The following is a 27,344-nucleotide window of genomic DNA, read 5'->3' as shown; positions in this document are numbered from 1 at the left end:
ACAACTTTAACTTGTCCAATCGCGGTTTCAAATTGTCTAAGACTTTTGCACATTTTCCATATGTGTAGTCATTAATATCTCTGGAGAGAGAAAGTATTTCTGCAAACTCTTTGCAGCTTCCAGGAGTCCCTGTCAGGGTGTATCACTGACATAAGAGCAGTGTGTCGATTGCATGCCATTCTCCAGATATTGAAGATTGAAAATGGTCAAAAATTCTCAATTTGTCAATTTCTAAACACAATCTTTGGTGTAAATAAGAAACCACTTTCCCCCTTTTCCTGACACATTGATTTTATGGCTCCGACTTAGCCGTGTTGTCCGTTTCCTTAGCTTTCCAACGACACCAAAGTCGTCTAAGTTAACCGCATAGGTATCAATAAAAATATTCAAGTTTTATATGAAATCAACAGAAATAAGGACAAATCAGGTGTCGCAACATGTTGAAATCAATAAAGTAATTCTTCTGAGGTTGCGACATCATTTTTCGACTAACTAAGTATTGCGAACAATTTGAAACATGATATGTTATTGTAGAAGAAGTTTCCTTAATCAAATTAATAATATGCAAATTAGTTATCAATCTGATGCTTCCTACTGTGTTTGCTATGTAACATTAAACGTTGTAGTGACCAAGACAAAGACGATGACTCAGCGTCTTTGGGGGACTATAAATACTGGCGAGCGCTGATGCTCGTGGTTAGTCTACCAGTGGCAGTGGATCAGTACTGATCAGGATAAAAAGGGTAAGGAATTTATTGTGCTTCATTTGCGGGTCTCAATATACTGGAGATCCCACAGTACATATTACACTTCTTATACATCATTTTATATTTCATATTACAGGAAAATTAACCTTCATTGAATATGAATAACCTGAAATAAAAAGAAATATTTGACAGCTTCCCTCCACATGACCTCTGCTCAGAGGTAAGTAGCATTTTTTGTTAATTTTTTTAAGTCCCAACAAATATTCATTTTCCTTGAATTGCTTAAACATACAGGGAATTTAAGTAGAAATAAGACTGATTTTCCTTCGTCTGTGTAAGCCGTATAATTATAAACCAACAAATTTAAGGTTAATATGTAATCGACAAAAATAAGGACAAATTAGGAGTCGCGACATCTCGAAATCACTTAAGTATCTCTTGTTCAGTCGCGACATAATTTTTCCACTTACTAATGATTGCGAACAAGTAGAATTATGCTGAATTTTGTTAATTCAACACATAATCTACTTTAATGCAATTATTACAGTGCAAAAAGTTTAAAAATATTTATGTTACATTTGACACTTTCAAACCCCAGGGTTATGAATATACTTTTTTTCTTGTATTTCTTAAAAATACAGGTGATTAAAGTAAAATCAGGGTTGTTTTTTCTTCATCTAAGTTAACCATACAATATAAAGTTTCCAGTTTGCAATTTCATTATTAGGGTAAACCATATCAATAAAACGTGTACCAGAGCATTAAACGGTCAAAATCTATAAATTTCAATAATTTTGTTCTAACCCCAAGGTTAGAAAGTGTAAAATGTAACATAAACATTGAAGTCATATATCAGATTTATTTCTAGGAAATATCAATATTTTCTACCCTAAAACAATACTAAAATATTTATTTATAACTTTTAAATACTCAAATGATTTTAATTTAGGGATTAAAAACATAAAAATATTTGGTAAATAACACAAGATGAAACACACCCTTTAAGTCCGGTTTAATGGTGGCTTATAGGTCCTTAATGGTGGATTAATGGTTGTCTTTAAGTCACCATTAAGTCACCATTAAGCACCTTTAAGTAACATTTACACCACCATTAAGTTACCATTAAGCCAACTCAAAGTCCTTAATGGGTGCTTAAATGTAGCTTAATGGTAGCTTAATGGTGGCTTACAGGTCCTTAATGGTAACTTTTAGACCACCATTAAGTCACCATTAAGCTACCATTCAGCTAGACTTACAGGTGCTTAATGTCCAAACTCCATTAAGCAACCATTAAGCTACCATTAAGCCACCATTAAGCCACCATTAAGTCACATTACGCAGTCGATAATATTGTTTATGTGGGTGAAAAATTATTTTTATGGTGATTTGTTATCAATATTATAAATGTAGAGTTCGCACATATCTTGATTTGGTAAAAATAATGAAAAAAGAACGAAATTAAAAGAAAAAAAAAAAAAAAGAAACACCACAGTCGGGGCGCGATCCCATGACCTTATGATTGCAAGGCGATCGCCTTAACCATTAGGCTATCGCCGCGCTTGGAGATATGAGGAAAATAATAAATATTTAACCTTTATTTTTTTCAAAATTTGTTTGGACTTGTAAAGGTATTTACTAGTATTTTGTTGAACGTTTCCAAAAGTCTTGAATTGATTTATTAATCAAAATATAAACAATTTTATTTGTGGATCTTTTTGAAAGGCTTATATCACATTAATATTTCTACATTGAGTTCGGCTTTTAGATTGATGTAATGTGATTGAGTTCTTCGCTCTGTTATTCGAAAATTTTATACATGTAAGCATTAAATCATGATTAAAAATAAATTAATTATAGATAAAACACAAAAATCTATCACCGAAAAAGAAAGACGAAAAAACAGATTCTACTATTATTTTTAATATACTGTGGATTAACGGTTTCTGTGTCAACAATTTAGTGACAATCCTCGCGTAAGAGTTACCTGGTTAATTACGTTTTCAAAAACTTTTTTTAGAATATCATATTCAGTTTCAATTCTTTTTGTATCATAATGGGTATCAAAATAATTGACTTTTTGCGATGAATCATAATTTTTAATTTGTTGTATGCTTGCGTTAAATTTAAATTTTGTAAAAATAATTGATCATGATCAAAATCTGTCAGTGTACGTTGTGTATGTATAGTTTCCTGTTAGTTAACCGAGGACGGGGGGCACCTAATTAAGGTCTATTGTCTGACCAGCCGGTGTACTGTACACTGATAATCTGTTAATCTTACCCCGTTTCTCAATGTGTATAAATCTGGTCGGACGTCATGTTTAGTCTGCCCGGCTGTTCTTCTGAAAATCGATTTTGAAATAACAATCATTGAAGACCGACTAGATTTTGACAGATACTTACCGCTGAATTTAAAAAAAAACAACGAATTAATTAAAATTATTCATGATGTAAAAGCAGGGACCTATATAGGTCCCTGGTAAAAGTCAATCTTTGAAAACTAAATATTTGTATACCAGTAGCCCCCCCCCCCCACACACAAAAAAGACAACGATTTTTTTTTAATGAGATTATATGACTATACATTCCCGTGAAATTCTGTAGCGGAATGTTTCTTTTAACACATGAAATATAAACACCATTTTTTTAAAAAAAGTAATATGTATTTTGTGTTCATGGATAAAGATAATTTTAAGAACAAATTGATTTGGGGTATTGAAAATTTAATATATTTTACAAGGACTTGCTCCCGGCGTGTAATAATTATTTCTTTTTAAAAATCATATACACTAAAAATAAAAACAACGCATGTAATGATGATTTATTTAAAAAAAAATTTACAGTACTGATAAAGGATGTCTTGTTTTATCATCACTGTAAATGATTAAAAAAAAATAATTATTAGACACTGGTAGCAAACCCCTGTGGCTATTTTGTTCTCAGTGATCAAGTTTATGCATGTTGTCAAAAAACTCGTAGAAATTACGATCGAGACAAAATTATGAATTGGAATAGATTTTGCGTAAATGATATTAAAACAATTAAAAGTTAGTTCAAAGATTCTATATTATTATAAGATGCTTAAAAGTTGAATGAGGTTTGACCATTAAGTCACCATTAAGTTCAGCTTAATGGTGGCTTAATGGTAGCTTAATGAAGTTTGGACATTAAGCACCTGTAAGTTGCAGCTTAATGGTGGCTTAATGGTGGCTTAAAGGAATTAACTTCTTTAAGCCACCATTAAGTCACCATTAAGCTACCATTAAGCGATTGCTTAAAGGTGGTCTTTCGTCGTGTGTAATTGATTGTGTAAAGAGCTTAGACCTCCTCGGCAACGTGCAGGTTGTCGAGATCTGACCACTTTAACTTATCCAATCCCTGTTTCAAATTTTCTGACTTTTGTACATTTTCTGCATGTTTAGTCATTAATATCTTTAGAAAGAAAAGGTATTTCTGCAAACTCTTTGCAGCTTCCACGAGTCCCTGTCGGAGTGTATCACTGACACAAGAGCAGTGTGTCCATTGCATGCTATTCTACAGATACTGAAGGTTGAAAACGGTCAAGAATTCTCCATTTGTTAATTTCTTCGGTATAGATAAGAAGCTATTTTTCTCCCTTTTCCTGTCACTTAGGTTTCAAGTGTCTGATTTAGTCATGTTGTCCGTTTTCTTACCTTTCCAACGACACCAAACTCGTCTTGATCCGATAATAAATAAGAAAGTTATGAGCTTCTGAAAATATTGCATTGTCCTTTACTATTGCTTCTATCCATAACTTTCACTTTCCACTTTCATTTTCTTAATCCTTTAATCTCAGTTGACCTACTTGATCACTTAAATCCATGATCATATTCGCTTTTAGCCCTATACCCTAACCCTAACCCTAACCCTAACCCTTAACCCTAACCCTAACCCTAACCCTAACCCTTGTTATAAAGGGGATTAGTTGAAAAAAGTATTAATTCATATGCTTTGTTTTTTCATTATAATGGCAGTCTGTATCATTATGAAGTCTATCAACAAAATTAATCCGGCCGAACCCTAACCCTTTTCATTTATATATATTCTTATTTGAAAACTATCACAATATTTCATTTGCTATCGTTATAAACATACTAATTATGGTATGATTTAAGACTGTTGTTTCATCATGTACCGAGCTAAAACGTTAAATATCATTGACATAATCTTCTTCTCTGTGATCGTAGCTTTAAAATGACACCTTATTCGTCTCATTCCGATAATGAATAAGAAAGATATGACCTTTGGAAAATTCTACATTTTCCTTTACTATTACATTGATCCGTTACTTTCACTTTCACTTTCGTGACCTAAATAGTTCATGACCTAGATAGTTCATCTTCGCTTTTAGCCCTAACCCTAACCCTAACCCTAACCCTAACCCTAACCCTAACCCTAACCCTAACCCAACACCCTAACCCTAACCCTAACCCACACCCTAACCCTAACCCACACCCTTACCCACACCCTAACCCTAACCCACACCCTAACCCTAACCCTAACCCCCATTAACCCTAACCCTAACCCTAACCACCACTAACCCTAACCCCCGTTAACCCTAACCCTAACACTAACCCTAACCCAAACCCCCACTAACCCTAAATCCTGTTGACCCTAACCCCCACTTACCCTAACCCCTACTAACCCTAACCCCCGTTAACCTTGACTTTAACCCCTGCAAACACTATTTTTTCTTTTTTTGCTCATATCTTTTGACTGACTGCTCCGATGTCAACGTTCTTGGTGTTATTGGAAAGGTCTTTACGCTCGTTTCAAGATATTGTCGTTTTAGTGAGCAGAAAGTCGAATAACAAGCAATATTCTCAAAAGGCTTGCAAACGGCAAAAAATCTTTATTTCGTGACGGATTTTCGAGTTCTTGGGCTTGTCAGAGAGCTCTCGACAAGGTCTATCGAATGCCGTAAAGTGTAAAAAGATCAAGCCATTTTTTTTAGGCTTTCTAGAGCAAATATTGCCTAGGTGTACCAACGCGGCTTACACAGATATATTTCAACCCTCGCAGAGTCATTTTTGTGGGGTCTGAAATGGGGTGTGTCAATTGCCTGCCATTCTTGAGATCTGGCAGGTTCAAAATGGTCAAAAATTCTCAATTTGTCCATTTCTAAGCAGTATCTGCGGTGTAAAAACGAAGCCATTTTTCTCCCTTTTTCTGACACCTATGTTTTATGACTCTGACTTCATCGTTTGGCTCGTTTTCATAGCTTTCCAACAACACCAAACTCGTATCCATCCGATAATAAATGAGAAAGTTATGAGCTTCGGAAAATCCCAGTTTTTCCTTTACTTTTGTATGTATCTTTGACTTTCACTTTCCACTTTCATTTTATTTGACCTAGATAGTTCATGATCTAGATAGTTTATCTTCGTTTTTAGCCCTACTCCTACTCCAAACCCTAACCCTAACCCTAAACCCTAACCCAAAAAAGTAATGAGCTTCGGAAAATTCAAGTTTTTCCTTTACTTTTGCTTCTATCTGTGGCTTTCACTTTCCACTTTCATTTTGTTTGACTTAATTCCGGCATGACTAAATTCCGGCATCTTCGTTTTTAGCCCTATTCCTAACCCTAACACTAACCCTAACCCTAACCCTAACCCTAACCCTAACCCTAACCCTTAATCTTAACCCTTAACCCTAACCCTAACCCTAACCCCCACTAACCCTAACCCCCGTTAACTCTGACTTTAACGCCTGCAATCTTTTAGTTTTCTTTTTTTTTGCTCATATCTTTTCACTGACTGCTCTGATGTCAACGTTCTTGGTGTCGTTGGAAAGGTCTTGAAGAGCTCTTTACCCCCGCATCATGATATTGTCGTTTTAGTGAGCAAAAGGGGAAATAAGAAGCGATAATCTCAAAAGGCTTGCAAACGGCAGAAAATCTTTATTTCGTGACAGATTTTGAAGTTCTTGGTTCAAGTCAGGGTATCGAGGCCTACAAAACCTTTTATGAGAAGAAGAGTTCCCTTTCGTCCCAATTTTTCCTTTCCACTACTGGGGGCGTTGCCTTCCGGTCCGGAATTACGGCACCTTTTCTTCAAATACCCATAGGTAACACGCCCTTGGGACAAGCAGGCTTAGCTTTGGTATTTTGATTCCTTGAAGTCTTCTTCATCTTTAATGTACGAGTTCAGGGCCTCTATCTCTCACTGTCTTCGCGCTATAGCCCGGAAAAAGAACTTAGCGCGGAATGCAAGCTTACCTCTGCTCCGAGGATAACGGGTTTTCAAAGCACTTGAACAGCTCCTACTGAGACCTCCTCAGCAACGTGCAGGTTGTCGAGATCTGACCACTTTAACTTGTCCAAATCCCTGTTTCAAAGTTTTTAAGACTTTTGTACATTTTCCGCAGGTTTAGTCCTTCATATCTTTAGAAGGAGAACGCAATTTTGCCAACTCTTTGCAGCTACCAAGAGTCCCTTTTGTGGTGTCTCACTGACATAAGTGGAATGTGTCAATTGCATACCATTCTCAAGATCTGGGAGGTTGAAAATGGTAAAAAACTCCCAATTTGTCAATTTCTAAACACAATCTTTGGTGTAAATAAGAGACAAATTTTCTCCCTTTTCCTGAAACCTTGATTTTATGACTCAGACTTATTCGTGTTGTTCGTTTCCTTAGCTTTCCAACGACACCAAACTTGTCTTCATCCGATAATGAATAAGAAAGTTATGAGCTTTGGAAAATTCCAGATTTTTCTTTACTTTTGCTTCTATCTGTGACTTTCACTTTCCACTTTCTTTTTGTTTGACCTAATTCCGGCATGACCAAAATCCGGCATCTTTGTTTTAGCCCTATTACTAACCCTAACCCTAACCCTTTCACTTTTACTAATCCTTTAATCCCCGTTGACGTACTTGATCACTTTAATCCATGATCATTTTCGCTTTTAGCCCTATACCCTATGCTTTAACCCTAACCCTTAACCCTTAACCCTTTACCCTAACCCTAACCCTGACCCTAACCCTAACCCTTAACCCTAACCCTAACCCCCATTAACCCTAACCCCCACTAACCCTAACCCCCGTTAACCCTAACCCCCACTAACCCTAATCCCCGTTAACCCTGACTTTAACCCCTGCAATCTTTTACCTTTCTTTTTTTTTTGCTCATATCTTTTGACTGACTGCTCCGATGTCAACGTTCTTGGTGTCGTTGGAAAGGTCTTGAAAAGCTGTTTACGCTCGTTTCAAGAAATTATCCTTTTAGTGAGCAGAAAGTCAAATAACAAGCGATATTTTCAAAAGGCTTGTAAACGGCAAAAAATCTTTATTTCGTGACGTATTTTCAAGTTCTTGGGCTTGTCAGAGAACTTTTGACAAGGTCTATCGAATGCCGTAAAGTGTAAAAAGATCAAGCCATTTTTTGAGGCTTTCTAGAGCAAACATTGCCTAGGTGTACCCACGCGGCTTACACTGATATCTTTCAACCCTCGCAACTTTTCCCGTTTTTGACCTTTAACAATCATCTTCTGATCGTGGACAGAACTTGCCAAGAGCTTTCTAATGACACCAAGACTTTAAAAATTGCTCGAAAACTAAGACAGATACGGACCTTTCAATTTGGGGTATTTTTGCCACCCCTTTGGAGCAGTTTTTGGTCATTTCAGCGAGAGAGATTCAAGTCAGGGTATCGAGGCTCACGAAACCTTTTATGAGAAGAAGAGTTCCCTTTCGTCCCAATTTTTCCACTACTGGTGGCGTTGCCTTACGGTCCAACCGGAATTACGGCACCTTTTCTTCAAATACCCATAGGTAACACGCCCTTGGGACAAGCAGACTGAGCTTTGGTATTTGGATTCCTTGATGTCTTCTCATCTTTAAAAACCTAAATCCGGCATCTTCGTTTTTAGCCCTATTCCTAACCCTAACCCTTGGCTTGACCATGTACTTTGAGTAATTTTGGTCACCGGTTTACAAGTTGAAGTCCTCTTATGTCCAGTATCTTTATCAAATACAAGTGGATCATCATCGTCACCTATTTTCTTTGGCATCTCTTCCATTCGCTCTCCTCTGGAACTAACTTCCGTATCCTTAGTTTAATCTCTTCATTTATTCTTCCTTTGCTCTCCCATTTCCAGGTCGACTTTATGTGGGACGGTAAAATGCAAATGCTTCAAGTGTAGATTGCGAAACCTGAAATTGGCCAACTGTAGTTTAGATAATATTTCCAACGCGATCAATCGGTTCTTGTCCAAAGGAAGATCGATCGTGAGAGCAGCCAGCCTTTCATATTCTACATAAAAGCTCTGAATCAAGAAGGCGATGCAGCTGATATATGTCAATACCGTCACAGTTGGCTCCAACTCGAGTTTTTCTCTTTGGAGCCTGCATAAACATATAGACACCCAAGGAAGTACCTTTGGAGTTTTTTCAGCTTGCTTGCATAAACTAGTCCGCGTTTTTCCAGATCACCTCTAATTAGGTCAGACATCATTTGTTGCTTACTTTCTTGTATTTCGGGAGACTGTTGATCATTGACAATATTCCAAAAGTTTCCATGAAAAGACCAAGTCAGAATCATGTTTCCATGACGGTCATATGTACTCACTGCTGGAAAGTATTTTAAGTTGAGCTCATGAAATCCAGCCTGTACAATATCTTCAACTGGAAGGGTGTTTTTCTCCAAAAGTCTGCACAGGCTTGGAAATACCATCTGTGTTTCGGTTCTCCTCTTTGTTGTCAACAGCTTTATTAGCGATTTCAGAGTCACAGCACCAACTGTCTTAAACCTGGTTTTGTCAGATTTCATCTCTCCTAAGAAGTCATCAAAGAGAACGTAAGTAGCAACTATGCCAGTTTCGTGTAAGTCGTGAAGCAATGCACCTACGAAATGTCTACCAATGACGCCATAGCTGGCATCCAAATGGTCGTGCAAACCCACTGATCTTGCAATCATTTTACAGATCATTTCCGAGTTCGTCCATATTTCAGGTGGAGGGATGCTTCGATCGTTTTGCATGCAAGTTGAGTAGACGTCTAGCGACAAGAAACCAAATTGGTCCGTCAAACTTCGACTCGGTCCCAAAGCTCCGGGTCCAAGATTAACTGAATATGTTGTACTCCTTGAACAGAGTGGTTTTCCCAAGAGCAATTTTTCATTGGCTAATTCTAATTGATAAGATTGCCACGTGGTTAGCACATTTCCCGTTTTCTGAAAACCCTCCAAGAATTCTCGAAGTTCTTTACACATCCACAAGCCCAAATGTCTGATACAACTGAGTGTTTGGGGTGGCAAGGGAGCCAACAAAGGCACATTTTCCAGAAGTTGCTGTAAGTTTATTAAATCTATGAAGTCAAGAGCATGCAGATTGTCAGATAATGCGGTATCCTGCGCAAAAACAAATTCTAGTCTACAAGCACTCTTTCTCATTAGCACCCAATTGCTCTCTAGAGTTGATATGTAATGTTCTGCATCTCGGAGGAAAGCTTCTGCTGTCGGCCTTGGAATACACATACCTCCACCAATGCAAGCCGACACTGGATGAAATCGACAATTGGGCTGACGGTGTGGAATGTCGGCATAAAGTTGAACAAACTGTAACTGGTCTGGAAAGCGACAAGCCTTTCGTTAACCATTCTTAATATCCATTGGCCTTCCATCTAGATTGCTTTGAAAATTTCCACAGTCTGTAAGTGATAAACATGTGCTTAATACACCTCTCAAGCCGATTACTTCCTGCAAACCTGAGGTGGACCACAAGAGATCCACCTCACCATCCGTGGAAATGTCTACAGCTGCATGAACAGTTGACCTACATATCTCTTCCCTATCAAAGTCAGATAATGGTAGTCCATCCGTCATTTTTTCTCCAAAACGAAAACAAAATATTACTGGCCTGAATCCTGTTAAAGAGATGTCGTTCAGAGCAGTCTGTAAAGCAGAACGTATTGTAGAACAGTCTTCAGGTAACACGAACATTTTACGGACATCCCTGATATCGTTTTTCATAAGTGTTTTTGAAGCAATTCCATTCATGGCATAATCTGCGAGTATATCTTTGAATCTTGTTCTCAGTGCAAGGAAAGTATTGAATGTTTGTTGTCTGATTATCTGTTTCGGAAGAGCTACAGAACCTTTCTTGTGTACAGGTATCATGGCTATCCAACACTCCCATCTTCTTTCGTAAAACAATTGAAACCCTAAAGAGCTGCTGAAATTCATAAGCTCGCTTTTATAATATTCCGTTAAATTGATATGTTTCTTTAAAGTGCTTCTAATCTCACGTAAACTGCCATTGTCATTCGGAAAGAGTGTTATATGTCTAACTGGCATTCGTATTCCATTTAAATTCTTCAGTTCAATAACACATCCATCAATATCAAAAGTGTACTGATGCCAAACATCTCTTTCTGCTTCGTCAACTGTCACGCTTCTTACGAATACCCGCTTATCTCTTTTCAACAATAACATGGGTGACTCGCTCACAGGATAATACCTATTCGCTAAGTTCATGTTCTCCATCACAGTTTCCGCAAACGTCTGCTCATTTTCCTCGGTATTCATCTTTAAAATAAAAAAAAATCCAGTCATATTCATTGAATTTTATATACATTAAGATTAAGCTAACTTTACTTATATAAAATAATAGAAGGTCTCTTTTATAATAAATCATTTATATTAAAATTGTACTAACAATACTAAAAATCCTACTTCACAATGTTGGAAAGCAAAAAGTTATATGCTCTCATACTCATTAAGTAAAATAAATATGAATAAAGAGTAAAAAACCAGTAGAAAACCAAAGTAAACCCATCGTATACCTGGGTTTCACAATAATATTTACCCTGTAGCATGGCCAAGTTTTCCCTGGGTTATACCCGGGTTTAACCTGGGTTAAACCCGTGTATATCTTGGCTTAAACTCGGGTTTATCCAGGGTTAAACCCAGGTGTATCCTTGATTATACCATGGTAATACCCAGGTATATCCTGGGTTATACCCGGGTATATCCTGGGTTTAACCCTTGATTATCCTGGGTTATACCCGGGTATATCCTGGGTTGAACCCGGGAATATCTTGGGTTAAACCTAGGTATATCCGGGTTAAACCCGGGTATACCCTGGGTTAAACCCGGGTATACCTAGGGTATACCCGGGTATACCCTGGGATATACCAAGGTATACCCTAGGGTATACCCGAGTACACTGATGTGCATACTCAGCATCATTTTAAGTTTACTTAAATGACCTTAATTTCAATCAATATGTTGTTATTGTGTAATTAAAAGGAATATATCCTAATTAACCATTGAAAATACACTTTAAATTTCCAGGTACTATTGAAGAGCACAAAAAATATACATAAACTTTGTCCTCTTAAACACAAATAATTCATTATACTTCCGTAAATTTTTAATGCAAAAATAAAGTAAGGTTATGCATTACTTCCTTAAAAAAGATGCCGTTGCTTACTCAAACAATACATCATAATTAGCAATTAAAAAAATCAAATGAAATACTATTTTACATCAAGAAAATCACCCATTAAAAACACAACAGTATATAAACGTCCAAATCGACAGAAATCCTGCAGGAAAATATCTACTTTCACGATGAAATGATTGACAATCACGTGATAAAAAAGGCAGAGTCCCGCAATCCCGCACACGCAACACGTCAAAGTGCCCTTACCCTAACCCTAACCGTAACCCCAACCCAACCCTAACCCCTAACCCTAACCCCTAATCTTAACCCTAACCCTAACCCCTAACCTTAACCCTAACCCTGATAAAGTTAAAAGACTTCATGGAAATGAGCAACTACTTGTATATTAACCATTAGTGTTCTAAATACCATATCGGTAGAATTATAAGCGCGGATTCAATTTTGGCATTTTAAGCGAGGGTGCCGCCGAGATCGCTTAAATTGAATGCACTTAAAATTAATTACGTTTTCTTTGTAATAGGTTCTTAAATATGCATTTTGAAATTGCAAAAAATAACATATCACTAAAAATGAGCAGAAAGTCGAATAACAAGCGACATGCTCAAAAGGCTTGCAAAGGGCAGAAAATCCTTATTTCTTGACCGATTTTCAAGTTCTTGGGCTTGTCAGAGAGCTCCTGACAAGGTCTATCGAATGCCGTAAAGTGTAGAAAGATCAAGCCATTTGTTGAGGCTTTTTAGAGTAAATATTGCCTAGGTGTATCCACGCGGCTTACATAGACATCTTTCATCTCTCGCAACTTCTCCTGTTTTTAAACTTTAACAACCATCTTCGGATAGTGGACAGAACTTGCCAAGAGCTTTCCAATGACACCAAGACTTTGAAAATTGCTTGAAAATGCAGAGAGAAACGAACCTTTCAATTTGGGGTCTTTTTGCCACCCCTTTGGAGCAGTTTTTGGGCATTTCAGCGAGAGAGGTTCAGGTCAGGGTATCGAGGTCTACGAAACCTTTTATGAAAAGAAGAATTCCCTTTCGTCCCCATTTTTCGACTCTATCTTTCACCGTTTTCGCGCTATCGCCCAGAAAAGGAAACTTAGCGCGGAACGCAATTTTACCTCGTCTCCGAGAATAACCGTTTTTTGGGGCACTTGAGCAGCATCTAGTGAGATCTCTTCGGCAACGTGCAGGTTGTCGAGATCTGACCACTTTAACTTGTCCAAATCCCTGTTTCAAAGTTTTTAAGACTTTTGTACATCTTCCGCATGTTTAGTCCTTCATATCTTTAGAAGGAGAACGCAGTTTTGCCAACTCTTTGCAGCTACCAAAAGTCCCTTTTGTGGTGTCTCACTGACTTCAGTGGGGTGTGTCCATTACATGCCATTCTTGAGATCTGGGAGGTTCAAAATGGTCAAAAATTCTCAATTTGTTCATTTCTACGCACAATCTGCGGTGTAGAGAAGAAGCAATTTTTCTCTTTTTTCCTGACAACTAGGTTTTATGAAAATTCCAGTTTTTCCTTTACTTTTGCATGTATCCGTGACTTTCACTTTCCACTTTCATTTCATTTGACCTAGATAGTTCATGACCTAGATAGTTCATCTTCGTTTTTAGCCCTATCCCTACTCCAAACCCTAACCCTAAACCTTTCACTAATCCATTAATCTCCGTTGACACTTGGACACTTAAATCCATGGGCATTTTCGCTTTTATCCCTATACCCTAACCCTAACCCTAACACCTAACCCTAACCCTAACTCCCCGTTAACCCTAACCCGCATTTACCCTAACCCCCATTAACCCTAACCCCCACTAACCCTAATCGTAACCCCAATTAACCCTAACCATAACCCCCATTAACCCTAACCCCCGTTAACCCTGGCCCCCACTAACCCTTACCTTCACTAACCTAAGCACTTATCCCTGACTTTAACTCCTGCAAACACTTACTTTTCGTTTTTTGCTCATAACTTTTGACTGACTGCTCCGATGTCAACGTTCTTGGTGTCGTTGGAAAGGTTTTGAAGAGCTCTTTACGCTGCTATCATGATATTGTCGTTCCAGACAGCAAAAAGTCGAATAACAAGAATATTCTCAAAAAGCTTGCAAACGTCAGAAAATCTTTATTTCGTGACGGATTTTTAAGTTCTTGGGCTTGTCAGAGAGCTCTTGACAAAGGCTATCGAATGCTGTAAAGTGTAGAAAGAACAAGCCGTTTTTGAGGCTTTCTAGAGCAAATATTGAATAGGTGTACCCACGCACCTTACACAGATATCGTTTAACCCTCGCAACTTTTCCCGTTTTTTACCTTTAGCAACCATCTCCGGATAGTGGACAAAACTTGCCAAGAGCTTTCCAATGACAATTTGGAGTCTTTTTGCCACCCCTTTGGAGCAGTTTTTGGGCATTTCAGCGACAGAGGTTCAGGTCAGGGTATCGAGGCGTACGAAACCTTTTATGAGAAGAAGAGTTCCCTTTCGTCCAAATTTTTCGACTACTGAGGACGTTGTCTTCCGGTCCAACTGGATTTAAGCACCTTTTTCTTCAAATTTTCATTTTTTGAGGCTGTCTAGAGCAAACGTTGCCTAGGTGTACCCACGCGGCTTACACAGACATCTTTTAACCCTAGCAACTTTTTCCGTTTTTGACTTTTAACTACCATTTTCAGATTGTTGACAGAACTGGCCAAGAGCTTTGTAATGATACAAAGATTTTGAAAATTGCTCGGAAATTAAGAGAGATACGGACCTTTTAATTTGGCGTCTATTAGCCACCCCTTTGGAGCGGTATGTGGTCATTTCTGCGAGAGAGGTTCGCTTCAGGGTTGTAATGTTTCTAAGATTGTTTCAGGACAGTTTAACACTCTTTTAATCTGTTGTAACGCGAAACCTTTGCCTCAGACGAAGATTAAGGTCACTTCCGGTTTGGTTAAATTTTGTCCAAAGCTTTCATATGGCGATAAATTGGCGATGAAAATGACGCGCATCTTATAGAAAAATGTGTTTAAATGGGTTCTGATACTGGTTTTTGATTTTTAAAAGTAATACAGTGGACCCTCATTTATTCGGACGCTTTGGTTCCCAGTCAATCTGTCCGGATATGTGAAGCATCCGGATATCTGAATCACCATTTAAACAAGACAGAATAACATTTTAATATTTTGTTCCGATGAAAAATCGTCCGGATACTGAAGCATCCGGATATCTGGCGTCCGGATATCTGAAGGTCCACTGTATAGATATCACCATTCCAACGACCGTCCCCTCTTTCTCAATGCTCATTTTGCTTGTGTTTTGTGTTTTTAGTGAACCAGTTTTTAAAATTTGATAATGATCACAAAAAGATGCTAATTACAAAAAACACGTGCCGCAGAGTAAAGATTTATTGTCTCTAAGCCTCGTCATGGAACATTAGTTTTCATCAGTGATCATTGATTTTTCTTTCAACAAACGTTGAAAAAGACTCATTTGTTGTAATAATTTGAAAATATTACAGTTTTTATATAAATACATTTATTACATTCAACACTTAAAGTTCTGTTAAATGTATCTGTACCAAGATGGGTTTTGACTGCTGGAAAGCATTTGAATTGCTACTTTTAGCAAAAGCTTATAACGGATAGCAGAATTTCTAAAATAGTTTTTCCTTTCGCCGATTTGGAATTAATTAAGAAATAAATTAAGATTACAGCACCAACCAGAACCGTCATTTGTCAAGAATGAAATTGACGCAGCAAAAAATATTAGGTTAGTTCCGAAATTTCAAGAAAAATCTGTAGACAAATATTTTCCCCAATTCGAAAAAGTCGCAGAGAATCTTAAATGGCCACAACACGTTTGGTCAACAATGTTACAAAGTGTACTGGTTGGCAAAGCAGCTGAGGTATACTCTGCACTAGGGGTAGCTGAGAACTCAGACTATGAGAAGGTCAAAGCAGCAATATTAAAAGCATATGAATTAGTACCTGAAGCGTATAGACAAAAGTTCAGAAAGTATAGAAAGTTTGATAATCAAACATTTGTTGAATTTTCACGGGAGAAAGAAGATTTATTCGATCACTGGTTTAGATCTAAAAAACTTGATAAAACTTTTGCTAATTTGCGCCAAGTCATCCTGGTAGAAGAGTTTAAGGAATGTGTTCCTCAAGATTTGAAAACACATTTAGAAGATAAGAATGTGAAAACTCTTGAAGAGGCAGCAGTCATATCTGATACTTATGCTCTGTCTCATAAAAAGAATTTTGTATCAAGATCTCAGACTAGCAGTAATTCTACCAATTCAGACACATATAAAAAGAGTGGTTCAGGGTCTCAGTCTTTCACAAGTTCCCAGTCTCCATCCCAAGGTGGTTTTAAGTCCGGTCCAGGACGTGTTGAAGGATCTTCTGGAATAGGGTCGCTTCCTACTTGTAGTTATTGTAAGAAAAAAGGTCATCTGATCAGTGAATGCTTTAAACTTAAGAGAAAAAATGATTTTGATAAAACTCAACCACACGCTTGTGCGGCAGTTAGAGGTGATAGAGAAGCCTTAGTTTCGATTTGTTCTGACACTCCTGATGTCCAGGGTTCACAGTCCAGTTCTATTGATTCTATGGAGGATTATAAGCCCTTTATGTCTCAGGGATTTGTTTCACTCGGTGACTCTAGCGAAATAAAACCTGTCCAGATTTTGAGAGATACTGGTGCTGCACAGACGTTATTGTTAGAGGGCGTGCTTCCTTTGTCTGAGCAGACTTCTACTGGTGGGTCAGTTTTATTACAGGGTGTGGAGCTAGGCGTCATTGATGTTCCCCTGCATAGAATTAGTTTGAAGTCAGATTTAGTTACTGGACCTGTTATCGTATGTGTTCGACCTACTCTTCCCGTTCCAGGCATTTCTTTGCTGTTAGGCAACGATTTAGCTGGTGGGAAAGTTGTACCAGATCCTATAGTTTGTGAGAAGATCACTCCAGATGTCATGTATAATGATGAAGATGATGACATTTATCCAGCCTGTGCTGTTACTAGAGCGATGGCCAGAAGACGAGAAATGGAGGCAGACCATACTCAAGCCTTTGACGAGACGAATTCCTCTGTTGATATTGATTTGAATGACACTTTCTTATCTGACCTTGATGGCACTGAAACAAGCATGGAACCACACAATATCAAGAAGCAAGAGAAGAAAGAACTTTTACCAAAATTTGGTGGTGAGGATGATGAGTTGCATCCACTAGTTAGCCAAGGCAAGGACATCCTCAGCCGAGAACGTTTACTCTCTGAACAACATAAAGACCCAGATATCATTCAACTTAGTAAGAGGGCACTACCACCAGAAGAGGCTACTAAAGTTGGAGAATGCTTCTATATGAAAGATGGCATCCTTATGCGAAAATGGCGACCACCTGACGCTTCTCCAGATGAAGTGTGGCGTGTTGTTCACCAGATAGTGGTCCCAGCTGCTTATCGTCGAGATGTCATGAGTTTAGCTCACGATACACCTATGGCAGGTCATTTAGGTGTCAATAAGACTTATAATAGGATTTTGAGTCATTTTTATTGGCCTAAGCTAAGAAAGGATGTTTCGAAGTTTTGCAAGTCATGCCATGTCTGTCAGATGGTAGGTAAACCAAATCAGAAGATACCATCTGCTCCTCTCCAACCCATTCCAGCTTTTGAAGAACCGTTTAGTCGAGTGTTGGTGGATTGTGTAGGACCTTTGCCTAGGACCAGATCTGGGAACCAGTATTTACTTACCATTATGTGTACATCCACTCGATTTCCTGAAGCCATACCTCTTAGGAATATAAAGGCAAAGAGCATAGTTAAAGCCCTAACCAAGTTTTTCAGTTTTGTAGGAGCACCCAAGGCAATTCAGTCGGATCAAGGCTCAAATTTTATGTCGGGGTTGTTCCAGCAAGTCATGCATGAGTTGGGTATAAGGCAATATAGATCAATTGCTTATCATCCTGAGTCCCAGGGAGCGCTAGAACGTTTTCATCAAACCCTAAAAACAATGCTGAAGACCTATTGTTACCAATATGAAAAAGACTGGGACGAAGGGGTTCATCTTGTGCTATTTGCTGCACGAGAAGCAGTCCAGGAGTCTCTTGGGTTCAGTCCTTTTGAATTGGTGTCCGGACATACAGTTAGAGGTCCTTTGAAATTGTTGAAGGAAAAGTGGCTGACTGAGACTAGTGATCTTAATCTTTTAGATTATGTGTCTGATTTCAAAGAAAAACTTTACAATGCTTGTAAATTAGCACAAGAAAATTTGAAGAATTCTCAGATGAAAATGAAAATGTGGTATGACAAAGATGCCAGAAATAGGGTGTTTAAGCCAGGTGATAAGGTTCTTGTATTTTTACCTATTCCTGGTCATCCTTCACAGGCCAGATTTTATGGCCCTTATGAAATTGAAAGCAAGATCAGTGATGTAAACTATGTAGTTAAGACACCAGGTCGACGTAAAGAGAAACGGGTTTGTCACATTAACATGTTAAAAGAGTATTTTGAAAGGTGTGACCGAAATTCTGTAAAACCAGTTTCCATTTTAGCCAATGCTAAGACTGTTCAAAATTGTATTGAAAGTGATACGAGTGTAGAAATGAATGAGCAAGATTGTAATCAGAGTGTCCGTTTGAAAAACTCCGAAATTTTGGCTGACTTTGATGCCAAACTTGGACATTTGAACATTCACCAAAAAGAACAAGTTAAAAACTTGATGAATGAGTATCATCAGATCTTTTCGGATGTTCCAAAGAAAACTAATGCAGCTTGTCATGATGTTATAGTGAGTGACGTTCTGCCTATCAAACAACATCCGTACCGTCTGAATCCAATAAAACTGCAGTACCTAAGAAGGGAAGTGCAGTACATGTTGGACAATGACATTGTTGAACCTAGTAAAAGTGATTGGAGCTCACCGTGTATTCTTGTACCAAAACAAGACGGTTCTTACCGATTATGTATAGACTTTCGAAAGGTGAATTCTGTTACCAAAACTGATTCATATCCAATACCTAGAATCGATGACTGTATTGACAACATTGGAAATGCGAAATTTGTCAGTAAATTTGACCTGTTGAAAGGCTACTGGCAAGTACCGTTAACAGAAAGAGCAAAAGAAATATCTGCTTTTGCTACACCAGATGGACTTTACCAGTATAAAGTAATGCCTTTTGGCATGAAAAACGCACCGGCTACATTCCAAAGGATGATTCACTCCCTTCTCCATGATCTTGAGGGATGCGAGGCCTACATTGATGATGTCGTCATATACAGCAACACGTGGGAAGAACATCTCCGAATCATGCGTGCTTTATTTGACATTTTAGCTAAAGCAAATTTAACTGTGAACCTTGAAAAGAGTGAATTTTGCCATGCTTATGTAGAGTATTTAGGTCATAAAGTAGGTCAAGGTTATGTTACACCCATTATGGCTAAAGTGGAAGCTATTGCAAAGTTCCCGATTCGTACAAACAAGAAAGAATTAATGAGGTTTTTGGGCATGGCTGGGTTTTACAGAAAATTTTGTCCAAATTTTTCCTCAGTTGTTAGTCCACTTACAAATCTTTTACAAAAGAGGGTTAACTTTGAATGGACAAAGGACTGTGAAAAATCCTTTTATAAAATCAAATCTGTCCTTATGAGCAACCCAGTTCTGTCAACTCCAGATTTTTCTAAGCAATTTAAGCTTACTGTTGACGCTAGTGATGTTGGAATCGGGGCAGCTTTGTTTCAAGAACATAGTGATAAGGTAGATAGAGTTGTTTCTTATTTTTCAAAGAAACTTACAAAATGTCAACAAAAGTATTCCACCATTGAAAAGGAATGCCTTGCTTTGTTGTTAGCCTTACAGCATTTTGATGTTTATCTGAATGTTACTTTGCATCCAATTCTTGTATATACGGATCACAACCCCCTGACATTTTTGCATAAATTGTCAAATAAGAATCAAAGACTGACTAAATGGAGTTTGTTGTTACAAGAATACAACATAACAATTAAGCATATCAAAGGCAAAGACAATGTTATTGCAGACGCCTTGTCAAGAGTATCGTAAACATACTAGAATTCGTATTAATGTACAAAACTTTTATTTTAATAATATAAGTTTTCATTGACATTCAAACTTTTTAAGGGGGGAGGTGTTGTGAGATGTGTATTGTTTCATTATGTATATAATTAGTAACATTAAGTTTTTTGAACGTTCCAGAGTGGTCAACATGTTCGGTCATTTTATCTAGAGCATTCTTAAATTTTGTGTATGTCCAGATTGTTCCCATTATATCATGTTTTAACATTTTCTAGAATATTCTAGATTTATAATACTGTATAAATACCCTGTCAATTCAATGCATAGACAATAATTGTGGATACTTTTGTCGTATGAGCACCATTGAGATATAACTGGGATATATATTTTCACTGGGACATTGTGTGCAGAAACGGATTCTTGCTAAGTTTGTACTTTATGTTTCATATACTTATTATATATTACTGTAAATAAATTATTGTTAAGTTTAAATTGTGTTATTGATCTTTGCTGGCATTTCGGGTAATTCTGACCCATAACATATCCATTTCCGGTTTTTTTCAAATTCGAGGAAATAATATTGATAATTCTTTTAAATAAAAGATCAGTATTACATGTAAGCCGTATTTCGTTTTGAAAATATCGATTCCTAAATATTTTGAACTATTTTGAGTGAAGAATCGTGCTTTTGCATTAGCAATCGTGTAAGATCGTGTAATGTGTAGAACCGTGTGTGTGTGAAGGATCGTTCGTGTAACAGGTTTAATCGTGCGGAATCGTGATCGTGTTACGCGATCGTTCGTGTAAGTTGTCAACAATAACGTTGCACCGACTGAGCTACCCTGAATGTGTTACATAACATGAGTGTATTTAATGATATTTGTTAATATGGTCATTGCATCGAACATAGAACTTGCAAAATGTTGACTTTAAACAGTATTAGTTTCCTTCATCAATGAGAAAGTATCCGTGAGCCCGATCCTTATCCATATTATGTGATATTCCATGTCTCCCACATACCAACGGAATAGTCGAGTACGAGAGAAACTGTTTTAGGAAAAGGCGTTTCAGATTTGTTGAAACCAGCGTGTTTAAGATAAGGATCTTTGATGCCATAAAGTGCAGCTTCACTGTATACACATTAAAACAAAACTTTATATGATGTAACAGGATGAAATCTGCAATGAATTAACTAAAACGTGACTTACCGTCTCCTGATAATTGTCATAATAGCAGAAGATAGTGTGAGGGATTAGGCTATCATATTTACATTTCTCATTGTTTTTTTCTGTAATGACTCTTGGGAAAGTTTGGTAAGTTGATTGCTTGATTATTTAATTCGAATTCAAATTTCGCCAATTGGAAGATCAAGTACCTAAGATTAATGTTAATCTCTTGCAGTTGTCTTTGTATCTGACGTCATTAGGCAAGTACTTCTGAAATTGACACGTTAAGCCTCGTAAAGTTTAAATCTAGTAGACATTTTTAAATCTTTTTTTTTTTTTTACAATTTTACTTAGATATAAATTGTAAATATAAGGAATCACTCTTTAGCCTGTTGGATATACCTTGGACATCAACAAAACTTGGAAACATGGTATAATTTATGCAAAACGGGCATACCCGAAAAAGTAGACATTTTTTTTTTCATGGAACATGATTTTTTTCTGATCTAAGACCAAAAAAGAGTATTTAAACACTGAATTGTCAACCAATTTTCTTCCCGATCATGACAAGGAACACAAGGTGTGACAGGTCGTGAGGGGATGCTCACTCCTCCATGGCACCTGATTCCGTCACTGACAATTTAAAGGTTCATATTTTCTCTGCTCCTGATTTGTATTGTTTAATGGATTTTTGAGCTTGAATACTGTTCATAATATCCATATTCTTTTCATTTAAAAAAAAAATATCTAGATTAGCTTCGTTCACATATGGATAAGTATGGTCTTCTTTTTAAATGGCATTTCATTTATTGTCCACTATAAGGCAACACTTCCACTTCACTTAGAGTTATATTTGAATGACTGTCCCATTTTTGTTTCATGTTTTCTTTATGGGTCAAATATCAAATGTATTGCAGCATGTGAAATTAATTATACTGTTTACTTTAAAAAAAATTAATCATCAGCATCATTTAATTTCCCAAATATTTTACATTTCTATCACATTTATAATTTCTATTGTTATTAATAAATAAGCATTGATTGGTGAATGTGACTACACCAACAGTATATCAGGTTCGTTTGAAATATATAAGGCCTTAAACTCAATGATTAATTTATCTGCAGTCTTGAAACAAGTTAAATGATATGGATAAACTCTTGGTTTTGGTTGCAATGACCATACTCTTCCATGTGGCCCTGACGACCGGTAAGTTTACTTTATACGTTATATCGTCTATCTCTTTCCTTTGATCATCATTAAATTTTTCTTTTCATAATAATATTTGAGTTGCTATGGTAATTCCATTCAACGTCTGAAAAAGAATTTAAATGCAAATTAATATATTATTTTGTAAATTACCAATGGGTTTTCTGGTCATCAAATATATGCTACTAGTTTTTTTTTTTATCAGAGATGATAATAAAACCACGGAGTTGACCGTTACATTTTTTTCCGGTTATTCATATATCCTATGAGAGAAGAAAATATATTGAAATACATTGAAAGATCAGCTGTATCAGTGATAAAGGGTCCTTTAAAAAATAATTACAGGGTAATGAAATAAAGTAATTTTTCGCCTGTTACAGATTTTGGATATGATGAATTCGGAAACGTAGTTTACGATAATACAAGAGGAGTTCACAGGGGGAAATATGAAGGATTGAAAAGAAGATCAGGAAGATTTGGAATAGGATTTGGAGGATTGAGTGGAGGATTCGTAGGAGGAGGAAGAGGAGGATAATATGGAGGATCAGGAAGATATGGGAGATTCGGAGGACTACGATACAAGAAGCACTAAAACGAAACTTGCATTCATTTATGTTCAATCAAATTCTACCTGATTGTTCTTTGTTAAACGCCGACATAGAAATAATTCAGCCATTGAAACATTTGTAATAAAATTTTGGATCTAACATTACTTTTGTTTTGATAAAAAAAGTCATTATATCATCCAGTGCAGGAATGAATAAATGATCTTATTACAATACAATTATCTGCTATATGTACCAAAACGGGTTTTGACTTCTGGAAAGTACTTAATTTGCTCCTTAAACGAATAGCAGGATTTTAAAAAATAAATCTTTCTTCTCCCCACTTTGCAATTAATTCAATTTTGGTACCTTGTCAAATAAATTTACTTATTTATATAATGGAAAATAAAACAAACATGATTTTAAACACGTTTATTTGATATTAGCGATTGTTGGTGGAGGTTTTGTCATGACCCTGATCAAATGTCTTTCTGGCAAATCAAGGTCACTGACAAAGAAAATAATGTTTAAGCATAACTTTATAATCAAAATTTACTGGAGGCTCATGCTGGGAAGAAAGGTTGTTGACATAAGAAAGTGCAGTGACCTTGACCCAAGGTCTGTACTTCCTGTCCACAGCTCCAACGGAAGACCTACTCGTTGCTTTGCAACGAGCTCGGCTCTAGTTTAGTATAATTTTTCAAGATACATTTAAGCTTCAGAAAACTTTTAAAAACACGATCCGTCCCAAAAAGGATTATGTAAAAGAAATGAATTTTAATGTAAAGGTTGTCTCTTGCGCCGGTAAATGAGCAAAGTTAATTTAAATCTATTCATTCAGATATAACATGTCTTATTTATGAAGACAAAAATGGTATAAAATAGAATTTGCGTAATTTATAATCAAAATATTTGCTTCATCAACTTCAATTAACAGTTTTATAATGTAAATATTGCATTTGTGTTGAGTACTTTGTATATTTTAATGAAATTGTACAACTAACACCAGCCCCAACCAACCTCTCAAAACATTTAAATAATCAAATTATCTTAATAAACATACATAAGTTGTTAAAGTAATAAAAAATAAAACTTACCCATGATGTCCTTGTAACGTTGATGGCGGAAGTTACAGCAATACTCAACAACAGACCATTGGTTCCTGTTTCTATGGACCCACACAACCCATTGGTACTTACTCCTAATATGTTGCTCACTCAGAAGAATGAAGCAGATGTTCCACCCTTTCAGGAACTTGACATAAGAGACATGTATGTTTCCAGCTGGAAACATGTACAGGTTATAGCACAGCAGCTTTGGACATGGTGGCACAGTGAATATTTGCAACTTCTTCAACAAAGGAGAAAATGGACAGATTCTAAGGACAATCTACAGATTGATGATGTTGTTCTGCTTCGAGAGAAGGAAGCTCATCGCAATATTTGGAGTATAGGTGTTATAAATCGAACATTCCCTGATGATGATGGCAAGGTCCGAAAGATCGAGGTTCACACCAACAGGGGATGATAGTTCGTTCATTATGTACGGCCGATTACAGAGGTTGTTCTTCTAGTCCCATTTCTTTGAGGGAAAGACTGTGTTGAGGAAGGTGTAGTGTAGAAGCTGGCGTCAGGCGGGGAGTGTTCTGACACTTTCCGGATTTTTGCGTTCTATATTTTAGTATTTTGGTTTATACGCACTTAGGTAACGTTGCATGTACGATTAGTAGCATGGCATGGCTGCTCACGGTTTTGGCCGTCCTGTACTTGTAATTCTTTAATTGCAACCGAGTGCGTGTTCCCATGGTGTAAGTAAATGTTGCTTGTGTTTTGTGTATATTGTGTATGCTCTTTATTCGGTCATAATTATTTTGTATAACAAGTTCTGTAATGTTTACATTATTTCCTGTGAGGAAATTCGGACGTTCACTATCATTTCATAAATACATGTAGTCTAATTCAGAATGCGTGTGTAAGATTAATCAGATGTATGTGAGCAATTACGATCTTACCATTATGAACATATTGTGATGTATTGTTTATTTGTTTATTTTCAGTATTTTACCCTTTCATGTCTTCCTCTAAATAAACAGAAAACTGTTAATTGTTGTATTTCATTGGACCTCACAAGACAAGGGTAACGTCTGCCCATGTAAATGCGACAGTGAGGCAGAACAATGCGTAAAAGTGGTTGTCCCTGGTACTTTGATGGGCCAGATATGAAAAAGAAGACGTTGACACCTTGTCAGATTGGATTAAATGTATCAGATCCATGTTATAGTCACGTATTGAAAGATTGAGGGGGACTATGAAAACCATCTATTCTTCTGTGTTCAATAAACCAGAAAAAAGGAATTAGATAGATTACATGATCAGTACGTACTGTTTCCTGACGACAAAGCAGGTTACAACATTGTCTTCGTTTGTAAAGCTCGTTATATAAATTGAATCCTAGAAGAACTTGGATTTAATTCTACAAATGGTAATCCTACTTATACTCATACTTCCTTTTCTAAGGAAGAAATTCTTCAAAATCACCTGTCAGTTTTGAGTACTTTTGATATTCCACAGAGCCAAAAAGAATTTGAGCTACCTTACATATATTGCGAAACTTCATAAGAATCCTTACAAAGACACATTGCAGGTTCCAGTAAATGTTCAACCAATCCTCTTTCGTTACTCCTCACTAAGAGATAGACAGTTGTGAAGGAAAAACTTCAAGAGTACCGTGCAACTATATATCCACGAAGTGGTATGAATCAGATGTGGATACTAAGTAATCCTAAAGAACTTTTTGACAATTTGAAATCACAAGACTTTACAAAAATCAACAGCTTAAAAACTTAACGACTTTTCAACTTTATACACAACAATTCCCCACGAAAAATTAAAATCCAGGCTTTTCGATATCAATGACAGGTACTTCTTCAATAAAAAATGAACTCTTAAATTAACTTACCAGGTCATTGGTCATTTGCAAAATTATTTTGTTAAAACATATTCTGATTGCACACATAAGTACTCTGATGTTGATATCAAGAAGATGCTTGGGTTTCTGATTGACATTATTTATGTGGTTTTTCGGAGACCAGGTATTCCTACAATCTATTGGAATTCCATGGGTACAAATTGGGCTCCGTTATTAGCAGACTTGTTTTCATATTCATATGAAGCAGAACCCATTATGCTAAATCTTATGCGTGAAAAGAAGAAAACACTTGCTCTGGCCTTCAACTCGACATTTAGATATATCGACGACGTATTGTCTATTAATAATGGTAATTTCCATTCCTTCGTCGATACGATATATCCTGGTGAGCTTGAGGTAAAAGATACCACAGAGTCTGACATTTATATTTCATACTTGGATATTTTACTTGAAAAAGACACTAATGGTAATCTAACAACCAAGCTCTATGATAAACGTGATGACTTTAACTTTTCTATTGTCAACTTCTCCTACTTATGCAGCAATATATCTTCGTCACCTGCATACGGAAAATCTATATATCAGTTGATTCGATACGCAAGAGCATGCTCTACGTATGAACAATTTCTAAAACGAGGTAAATTATTGACAAGCAAGTTGATGAAACAAGAATATCAACATTCTCGTTTAAAGTCATTATTTCGTAAGTTCTATGGTCGATACAATGACCTTGTCAGCAAATACAGTTTATCATTGTGTCAAATGATGACTGACGGTTTTCATACCAATTGTTAGTCCATTATTTATAATTGAATTGAAGACGGATTTTTCCGTTATTTCCTGATAATGACAAGGAGCACACGGCGGGTGTGACCGGTCAGCAGGGGATGCTCACTCCTCCATGGCACCTGATCCCACCTCTGATGTTTCGGAGGTCCGTGTTTGCTCTGCTCTTATTTTGTATTGTTAGTCCTCATAACTCAATACACTTAGCAAAACATAAATACAGTATCTTGTCAGTCCATACAGTTGTGATATTTTCTTTAGAAAGTCGTTTATGGTAATCTAACAACCAAGCTTGATAAACCTGACGACTTTTACTTTTCAATCTTCAACTTCCCCTTACCTATGTAGCAATATACCTTCGTCACCTGCATACGGGATTAATATCTTTCAGTTGATTTACTATGCAAGAGCATGTTCTACGAATGAACATTTTTCAAAACGAGGTAAATTTTTGACAAACAAGTTCGTGAAACAAAAATATCTGCAGTCTCTTTTAAAGTCAACATTACGTAAGTCTATGGTCAAATTGACGACGAATTAAATATTTTTTCGTTATTTTCTGATCATGAA

The 27,344-nt window shown here is 36.8% G+C and overlaps 1 long non-coding RNA gene and 1 pseudogene across 1 annotated transcript; one reads left to right on the top strand and one right to left on the bottom strand.

Annotated features, from left to right (window-relative positions):
• Positions 1–8,560: 8,560 nt before the first annotated feature.
• LOC134252074 (uncharacterized) lies at positions 8,561–11,016 on the bottom strand (annotated as a pseudogene).
• A 10,866-nt stretch (positions 11,017–21,882) lies between these two features.
• LOC134252069 (uncharacterized) lies at positions 21,883–23,222 on the top strand. The gene is made up of 3 exons (XR_009988884.1): positions 21,883–21,955; positions 22,434–22,515; positions 22,896–23,222. It is a non-coding gene; the product is annotated as an uncharacterized LOC134252069 (long non-coding RNA).
• Positions 23,223–27,344: the final 4,122 nt, after the last annotated feature.

Source organism: Saccostrea cucullata, unplaced genomic scaffold, assembly GCF_032062105.1.
Source record: "Saccostrea cucullata isolate Sc308-1 unplaced genomic scaffold, CSIRO_AGI_Scuc_v1 ctg3347, whole genome shotgun sequence".
In the NCBI taxonomy this organism is placed as follows: Eukaryota; Metazoa; Mollusca; class Bivalvia; order Ostreida; family Ostreidae; genus Saccostrea; species Saccostrea cuccullata.
This window is presented reverse-complemented; position numbering and strand designations above follow the sequence as displayed.